Here is an 8,277-nt window from a genome sequence, read left to right on the forward strand (position 1 = left end):
TATATATATATATATATATATATATACTCTGTGTTTTAATCTTTTAGAAAATTCAATAAGGTCAATAAAAGCAAAATTAGAAGGGAAAAACTAAATGTTCATAGTTCAACACAGTGGAGTGTACTTTAGTCTGTTAGTATCACATTAGCTAAATCAAATTTATAAGACACATAGTTTTAAAAGTATGTAAACCTTTTGTTACTTTGAGCATAAAGTTCTAACATTTTCCAGTGGTGAAAAGTCCATTCACCCAGGTTCTCTCACAGTATGTTGTATTAAAGCTATGGGCTATCTGTCAACCAAATGCCTGTGTTCCACAACAGCTTACAGACTTAAAAATGCTTCAATCCTGCTTATGCAAGGATAAAATTAAATATGTGTGGAAGCACCTGATATAGTCTTCATTATTTAAGTGATATATTCTCTTTAACATAACCATAAATAATAGAAAATACATTTTTAAGAAGTAGAGAAACAGACATGCAGTATGGTAGCTATAAGGAACTTTCTAAACCACCTGTCCTATTCTAGTCTAGCATTAACTTATTCAAAACACATATTTTTAGGAAATATTGGGCTTTCTATATAAATTGATATAATTGATACAAGGTAAACCAGTGGTTCTCAATTTTCCTAATGCTTTGACCCTTTAATGTTGTTCCTCATGTTCTGGTGACACCCAACCATAAAATCACTTGTTGCTACTTTATAGCTGAAACTTTGCTATGGGGGTAGTGACTCCCAGATTGAGCACCACTGTGGTAGCCATCACTTCCTCTGTGCTCTCTAACTCCTGAAGAAACCCAACCAGGAGACACAACACCTTTGCCGTGTTATAACCTTACACTCATATCTTTGATCTTCACTGCCTTCAAATTTGATTCTTTATTGTATGCCTTACAAAAATACAGAAATACCCAGAACAAGGGTGAAACCTGAGGGAGAATTTTCTCAAACAATAAAATGCTTTAAAAATTCAGAACACTGGGTAACTTCTTTTGCATTAAAAAATGAAGATTTTTTCCTGGCTCTCCTCTAAAGGAAAAACTCATTTAGAATTCCTGTGGTGGTTGTAATAGTCCCTTTGATGTTTGAATCACTAGATCACAGTGCCCCATAATAATGTTTCCTGACCCACCTTCTTTCTGAAAACTAGAAGCTCTAACAGCAAGTATTTTGTGGCCATGTACAGAGGAATCATCTCAAGAAGAAATTCTCTGAAGGGTGCACTGAAAGAGGTGGTAGACTTTTCACTTTTATCCTGGTTCCTAATCTTTTCCTCTTCGTAAGCAAAAACAGCAGAACTTGATACACATCGGTGGGAATGGAAGAGATGGTATTGAGTCGCTCCTGAGTCCTGCACTGAACCTGAAGCTTCATCCACTTCAGTGGATTTCAGATGTCTTTTGTATGAGGAAATTTGGGAGAATCTATTAAAATTAGGATTCCTGGGCCCTAGTCTAGACAAAGTAAACTGGACCAGGCAGGAGATGTTGCAGAGACTTTTAATTAAGCTCAGCACATTTTTTTGAAATCCTGACAAATATTAGGTAAAGAGTGCAGAAATGGAATTTTAGAAGCAGAAGGCTGGTTTTGATTTGGGCATCTTGAAGATGGTCACATAAAGATTGAGGGACATTAGGGGAGCCATCCTTTAAACATTGTCCTTGACCATTGGGCAGGATGCTCCAACTTGAAAGAGTCGCCGTTTCCTGATGGGCCTCAGAAAATCTCCGCTTCTCTCCTTTCATCCATGAGGAATGCACACTCCTCTCCTTTGGAGTACTGACAGGAGCCGAGCAGGAAGAGAGCAGCTCAAAGCACTTGATTCTTTTCACATTGAACCGGTGGCTTATGGGTCGATGACCACAAGTGCTACTGCAGCATTTTCAGAGGCTGTGTGGAGGAAGGGAAGTAGAAAAGTGACTTCAGAGACAGCTGCGCTGGCTCACCTTCCGGCATTGAGCTGGACACTAGAGGTTCCTGAAAGAGCACAGCACAGGTCACACACAGTTTCCACTGAGGCCACACACTGAGGAGCTGAAGTGGAGTGCGCCACAGCTGATCCGCAGCAAGGAGAAACTGCCAAGGTCACAGGGAAAGGTCTGCTCTTTAATTAATCAGAGCTAAATATCAAATCACAAACAAGGAACAACCTTGCAGTGTGCAGGAAGAAAAATTTGTTTACTCCCACAGACTGAAAAGACCTTGGGAGAGAAGCAGAGAAGGTGGACAACTTCTCTGTTAAAATCCTGGTATTTTGGGCACTCAGTGCCTCCTTAAGTACACTATTCAGCTTGATCCTCTGCTGTCATCAGTAATGGTATTAAGGCTCATCAATGTGTTGGTTAAAGGCATTTGAAAAATAAAACTACCCACCCGTGTTTTTAAGCAACCGAAGCAGAAACATAAAATAAGGTAGAAAACATTTTCCAAAAGAGACTGCAAATCTATTTACCTACAAGCAATCTTGCTTGCACAGTTACACGCTTCACAAGTCTCTATTTCATGAAAATCATTCTTTCTTGAACTTCTACAGTAAAATGTGCACCGGTGGCCTGCCTCGTTCTTAGTAACTTGCCACGGCCGAGCACTTTCTTCAACCACAAACAGAATGAGTCTAGCACCACTATCCATCTTACTGAAGTGGGAGCCCAACTCCCCCTCCCATTCCCATTCCCTCCAGCAGAGAACTGACTTGTAATGCTAGCTGGGTAGCAGCTGATGGCCCAACAGATGGAACAGAGCTCTTTTGACTGCTAGTCAATGCCCAGTCTACCCAGCATGCCACCAGGCATGGCAATGCCTTGGGCCTTGCCCATTGGATCTGTAATTTAACTAACAGAGAGTTAGTCAAAAGAAACAGCTCTCAAATGGGATTCACAGGCTTCTAAGCACTGAAATGGTGCTGTTCCCTGGCACGTTGAATGCTCTGAATACATCTCTGCAGTGGAGGTCCAGCCCTCTTAACAGGAGAAAGCACAAAATGGTGGGGGGAAAATGTCACCCAGAGACATTTCCTTTGGAAATGAACTTCAGTGGAGATCCATTTAGTAAACAAACAGCTACTGACCTCCACCATGTCTCAGATGCTAAGAGAACATTGGGATGGCTTCCAGCAATGGAAGGGGAAATTCTTCTTCTCTTCATGGGGAACAAGGACAGGAGAAATAGATATGTAGCTATTAATGATGTCAGACACTGTGGTTAGAATAAGTGTGTAATGCTACAAATTGAGGAGACTGACATATACCACCATCACCTGCATGGTGAAGACAACCTCTCTGAAAGATAGGTTTAGCCCTGCTGAGTAGTAACATGTGGGAAAGTTCTAGAGCAAGTCAGTGGCATACGGAAAATCTTTGGGTAGGGATTCATTTAGGCAACTAAATGAAAGACTAGCCCAGATGGACTATAACGTACAGGCAAGAGAGAGACAGGGCTTTAAAGTATGCAAGTCAGAAAAATGATCAGACCACCTAGGATTCACAGAATGTTGTTTTATTTACAGGCATAACGTGGGATAATTTGGGGTTTTAAAGAATATCACAAATTTAGTTATGGCTGACTGTGAGGCGACTGTACACAGAGAAAGAAAACAAGAATCAAAAGCAGATAAATAAGACAGGGTGGTGCAACAGAAATGGAAACAAATGGCAAAGGGGGGATGATATATGGAAAATAGAGATAGATAGATAGATAGATAGATAGATAGATAGATAGATAGATAGATAGATAAACAGATAGATGATACATACATGCATACGTACATAAATATGTAGATATATGAAGTGAATAAACAAGTGCCTTCCAAGCCTTTTTTTAAAGACTCCACAAAAATAGTGTGCTAGATAGTTTGTATCATGCTAACACAAACTAGACTTAGAGAAAAAAGAACTTCAATTGAGAAAATGTCCCCACCAGGATGGTTTGTGGTGTGTGTCCTTGATTAATGAGTGATGTGTAAGGCATCAGCTCACTGTGAGCAGTGTCACTCCTGGACTGGCAATGTTGGGTGTTAAAAGAAAGTAAACTGAGCAAGCCAGTAAGCAGTCCTCCTCCACAGCCTCTGCTTCAGTTCTTGCCTCCAGGTTCCTGGCTGGAATTGTCATCTGATGATCTCCTGCAATGATGGACAGTGATTTATAAGTGTAAATGAAATAAAACATTTTCTCCCCCAAGTTGCTGCTGATCATGGTGTTTCATCACAGCGATAAAACCCTAACTAAGAAGATGTGATTTCTGGAATGAGAATGACCCCCACAAGATCATATATTTGTATGATTAGTCCCTATTAATGAATTGTTTGGGAAGAATCAGGAGAAGGATCAGGAGGTAAAGCTCTTACGTACTGGTCCAGCCCTAGGACTGTCTACTTTCTGTCATGATAATTGTGGACTGACTCTCTGAAACTTTAAGCAAGTCCTCAATTAAATGCTTTTTGGATTGCCTTGGTCATGGTGTCTCTTCACAGAAAAAGAATACTAAGTAAGACAGACATGAAGGGAAGAAAGACAATTTTAATACTTAATAGACATCAAGCCAGATTGTGATCACAAGCAAGCTGCTATTATAAATATTTGAAAATTCAGAAAAAATTATCACCCTTTTATACAGCCAACAAATGCATCTTCTGTATACATAGTCTCAAAATAAGTAATAAATAGTTCTCAAGTAAGTTGGCCCCATTATTTGTTACAGAGTAACTTCCTCTGGGAAGGAACATCAGAAAAGTGTCCCCCTTGACACTCAACACCGCAGACACAAAAGTTCCTAGAACCCAGCTTATTATACAATGATTATACAGTCACCCACATAGCTGAAGAAATATGGGCACCTCCACAGTGTGAAAGGAAGACAGCAATTGAGAAACCACAACAGGAAGGATTCTCCAATGAAACCCTGTTTCAGAAACTCTCCGAAATGAAGAAGCCTCCAGTCTGTTCTGCACTCACAATGGGACAGCAGAGTGACCGTACACAGGTGTTCTTCTGTTACTACCACACATTGCTGCCTTTGCAATGAGCTAACTAAGCACAATATCTTTCTATTTTGGTCTAAAGAATGAGTTCTTTCTCCAGCCAGTCTGAACCTCACCTTATCAGTGGTCCATTCCGTTACCTTTCCTGCTTTGGAATCAAACTAGGATGGCCACAACCATGCCATGTGTGCAATTCTCTCCTGTATTACAGTCCTCTTCCAACAAGCCCTTCTAGACTAACAGTGTTTATCTTATGCATGAGGGGAGTTCCCTACATGCCACACTGAAACATTGTCCTCATTCTGAAATGGCCCAGTGATTTTGCCTTTTAACTTTGGCCCCAGTATCAGGTCATTTTGAGTGGAGAGACATTTCTTTTTAAATTTGCAACATGAGTTTCTTCTAGATCTTAGACTCCTTTCTCTAAAGAGAGATACTCATTAAAAAGTAGAGTCAGGGATACCCTGTCTCATTCTTTCAGACTGACTTCTATGAGGTATTCTTAAGGAATGAGATGACTTTGATACCAAAAAATGAAAAAGCTTTTTACAAAACCATCAAGCCTCATTTCTCAATGAAAACAGGGACTGGTTCTTGCCTCTACTTGATCACTGAATTAGCGGGCTAACTTCCCTTCTGTCTTCCTTGACATTTTAGGAGGCCAAACTTTAAAGTTCTTTTACTCTTCTTTCTTCCTTTATTGAGCTTCTTAATGCATCTTTATTGTTCAGTCATCAATGAGACCTTAATTGTACTCAATCAGTATAAGAAGACTCTTGGTAATGATTGGACTTGAATCAACATTGCATTAACAGGAGGTTACCTCGACTGCCAGCTTCTCCTGGTTTCTATGTGCATCTGTTTCCCAAAGTCCAAGGACGTGTTGTCTGCCAACAAACAGCACCCTATTGCCAGTCTTAATAATTGCATGGAAAGCAATCTCTTAAAGGATCTTCTTTGAGATATCAGCAGCAGTCTTTGAGCAATCTCCTTTGAGGAATATGGTCCATTTTGTAACCAATACAGCTGGACCTGTTGGAAGCAGAGGTGAGAGCTCTCTGAAGTTATGAAAACTATTGAACTTTCCTCATTCCAAAGTTACTCCTACCTAAACCCTGAGTTCTCCATGGTAGGCATAGATGTGGACAAACTTAATTATGTAATTCTGAAAGTGAACTGGCCCATCACCTCAACAATCTTTCATTGGAAGTCCATATATCCAAGTTCACTAGTTCCCTAGTCTCTAAAGAGCCATATATTTGTTACCCAACCTGACAACACAAATACTGATAATTGCAAAAAGTATACAGACTACATGCTCAGTAGAGAACTAGGCTATAACCTTCTCATAGCCTGTTTTCCATGTCTGAAATCCTTTCTATGTTTTCTCATTCTACAGGGAGACTCCTGTCTTATGAGAAAGTATGAACTCACACTTCTGGACACTATTGGAAACACTCTACAATTTAATCTTTCCTTTTTATTGTCCTGAGAACTATGTACACACTTTCTTGCCAATATCTAATCTCTGCCTCCCAAAAAAAACTACACAGGAACCAGGACTTTGGCACTCATCACATTTAATTATGTTCTCATAGCCCTAAAACCACATAATTCTCTGGTCCAAGCTGAAAGAGCATCATTCTTGTGTTTTAGTGGTGTTTGGCTTTCTCTCTCCATGAGTTCAGAATTTGGAGAAGAATCTAAAGAACTCCGTTCTACTGCACAGAGAATATCCTTCTCTTTCTTTCTCTCTCTCTCCTTTCTCTCCTTTATTCTCTCTCTCTCTCTCTCTCTCTCTCTCTCTCTCTCTCTCTCTCTCTCACACACACACACACACACACACACACACACCACACACACATACACACATTGCACTAGCCCAAGAACTGACACTAACAGAGGAACTGTTAAATTCTCTTATAGCAGCTATACTTCAAAACCAGCAGGTGCTAGATTTGCTAACCACTGCACAGAGTGGAACTTATACCATGATAAGCGAAGAATGCTGCCTTCACATCAACAAATCCAGACAATAAAATCTCTATATTATCTACAACCACACCAATAATTTTTCAGAACAAAGAAGAAAAAGAGGATTTGACTGGTGGGACTTTAAAATGAATTTCTGATCATGTCTGTCCTGTTTGCTCCCCTGTATGGGATTATTCATAGGCATCTGTCGAAAATATTGAATTTGGTCCTTATATTTTTTACTCCAGTTATCAAGTTTGTTTCTTCTAGAGTCCAATGCTTCCATCTCTAAATGGTGCACTGTGCAGCATTCAACCCTTACTAGTAGAAGCTCTACTTGCCAGGCAATGAGTACCCTCTACCAAAACGACTTTGACCTAGTTTGCCTTTCTATCTCAGTGATAAAAAATACTGACCAAAAGCAATGTTGTTTCCTTCTTTGGGGTGAAAAAGGTTTATTTCCTCTTGCAGCTAACAGTCTATCATAAAGTGAACTCAAGGCAGGAGGCAGAAACTAAAGCAGAGACCATGGAGGACTACTGATTCCTGGCTTGCTTTCTTGTAGAACACAGCCCCACTTGCCCAGGAATGGCACTGCCCACAGTGGCCTGGGCCCTCCCACATGAGTTGGTAAGCAAGGAAATGCCCTCTAGGCATGCCAGAGGCCAATCTGATGGAGGAAACTCCTCTGTTGAATTTCCCTCTCACCAGGTGACTCTAATTGTGTCAAATTAACAGAAACTAACCAACACACACTCTTCAATACAGTTCTCTTTTCATGGAACCCTAACAAAAATAATACATTCTACTGTCATTCCAGTGAATTGCCCCTGCTTGGTGGGGAAAGCCATTTCAAAGACCTTCAAGGGGAAGGAGGAGAAGCTATCACTGAGAGATTAAAAGGAGAACTGGTGCCTAGTGTCTGCCCATTTTAAAAAGCAGTGGATGACACCGAAATAAAATGAACTACAATTGGATACAAAGGAGCTTTCCTCCTTTGAATGACAGAGTTTTCATTAGGAAAAAATACATACAGCATGACTCACATCATCTACCCAGGACCTCGGACACCAACCATTCTGGCCTGTATGTATTTATATGTCGGGAGTCACGTGCTGGACACTGTCTTAATTAGGGTTTCTATTGTTGTGAAGAGACATAATGACTACACCAACTCTTATAAGGAAAACATTTAATTTGGGCTATCTTAGATTAGTCCACAGTTACCATGGTGGGGAGCATGGTGGCATGTAGGCACATGGTGTTAGAGAAGTAGCTGAGAGTTTGATATCTGTATCTACAGGAAGCCAGAAGAGCATGAC

The 8,277-nt window shown here is 40.4% G+C and overlaps 1 long non-coding RNA gene across 1 annotated transcript; it reads right to left on the reverse strand.

Moving 5' to 3' along the window:
• Positions 1-3,882: 3,882 nt before the first annotated feature.
• LOC116072473 lies at positions 3,883-5,986 on the reverse strand. The gene is made up of 2 exons (XR_004111470.1): positions 5,805-5,986; positions 3,883-4,123 (listed from the first exon to the last, which is right to left on the reverse strand). It is a non-coding gene; the product is annotated as an uncharacterized LOC116072473 (long non-coding RNA).
• Positions 5,987-8,277: the final 2,291 nt, after the last annotated feature.

Source organism: Mastomys coucha, unplaced genomic scaffold, assembly GCF_008632895.1.
Source record: "Mastomys coucha isolate ucsf_1 unplaced genomic scaffold, UCSF_Mcou_1 pScaffold23, whole genome shotgun sequence".
Lineage (NCBI taxonomy): Eukaryota > Metazoa > Chordata > Mammalia > Rodentia > Muridae > Mastomys > Mastomys coucha.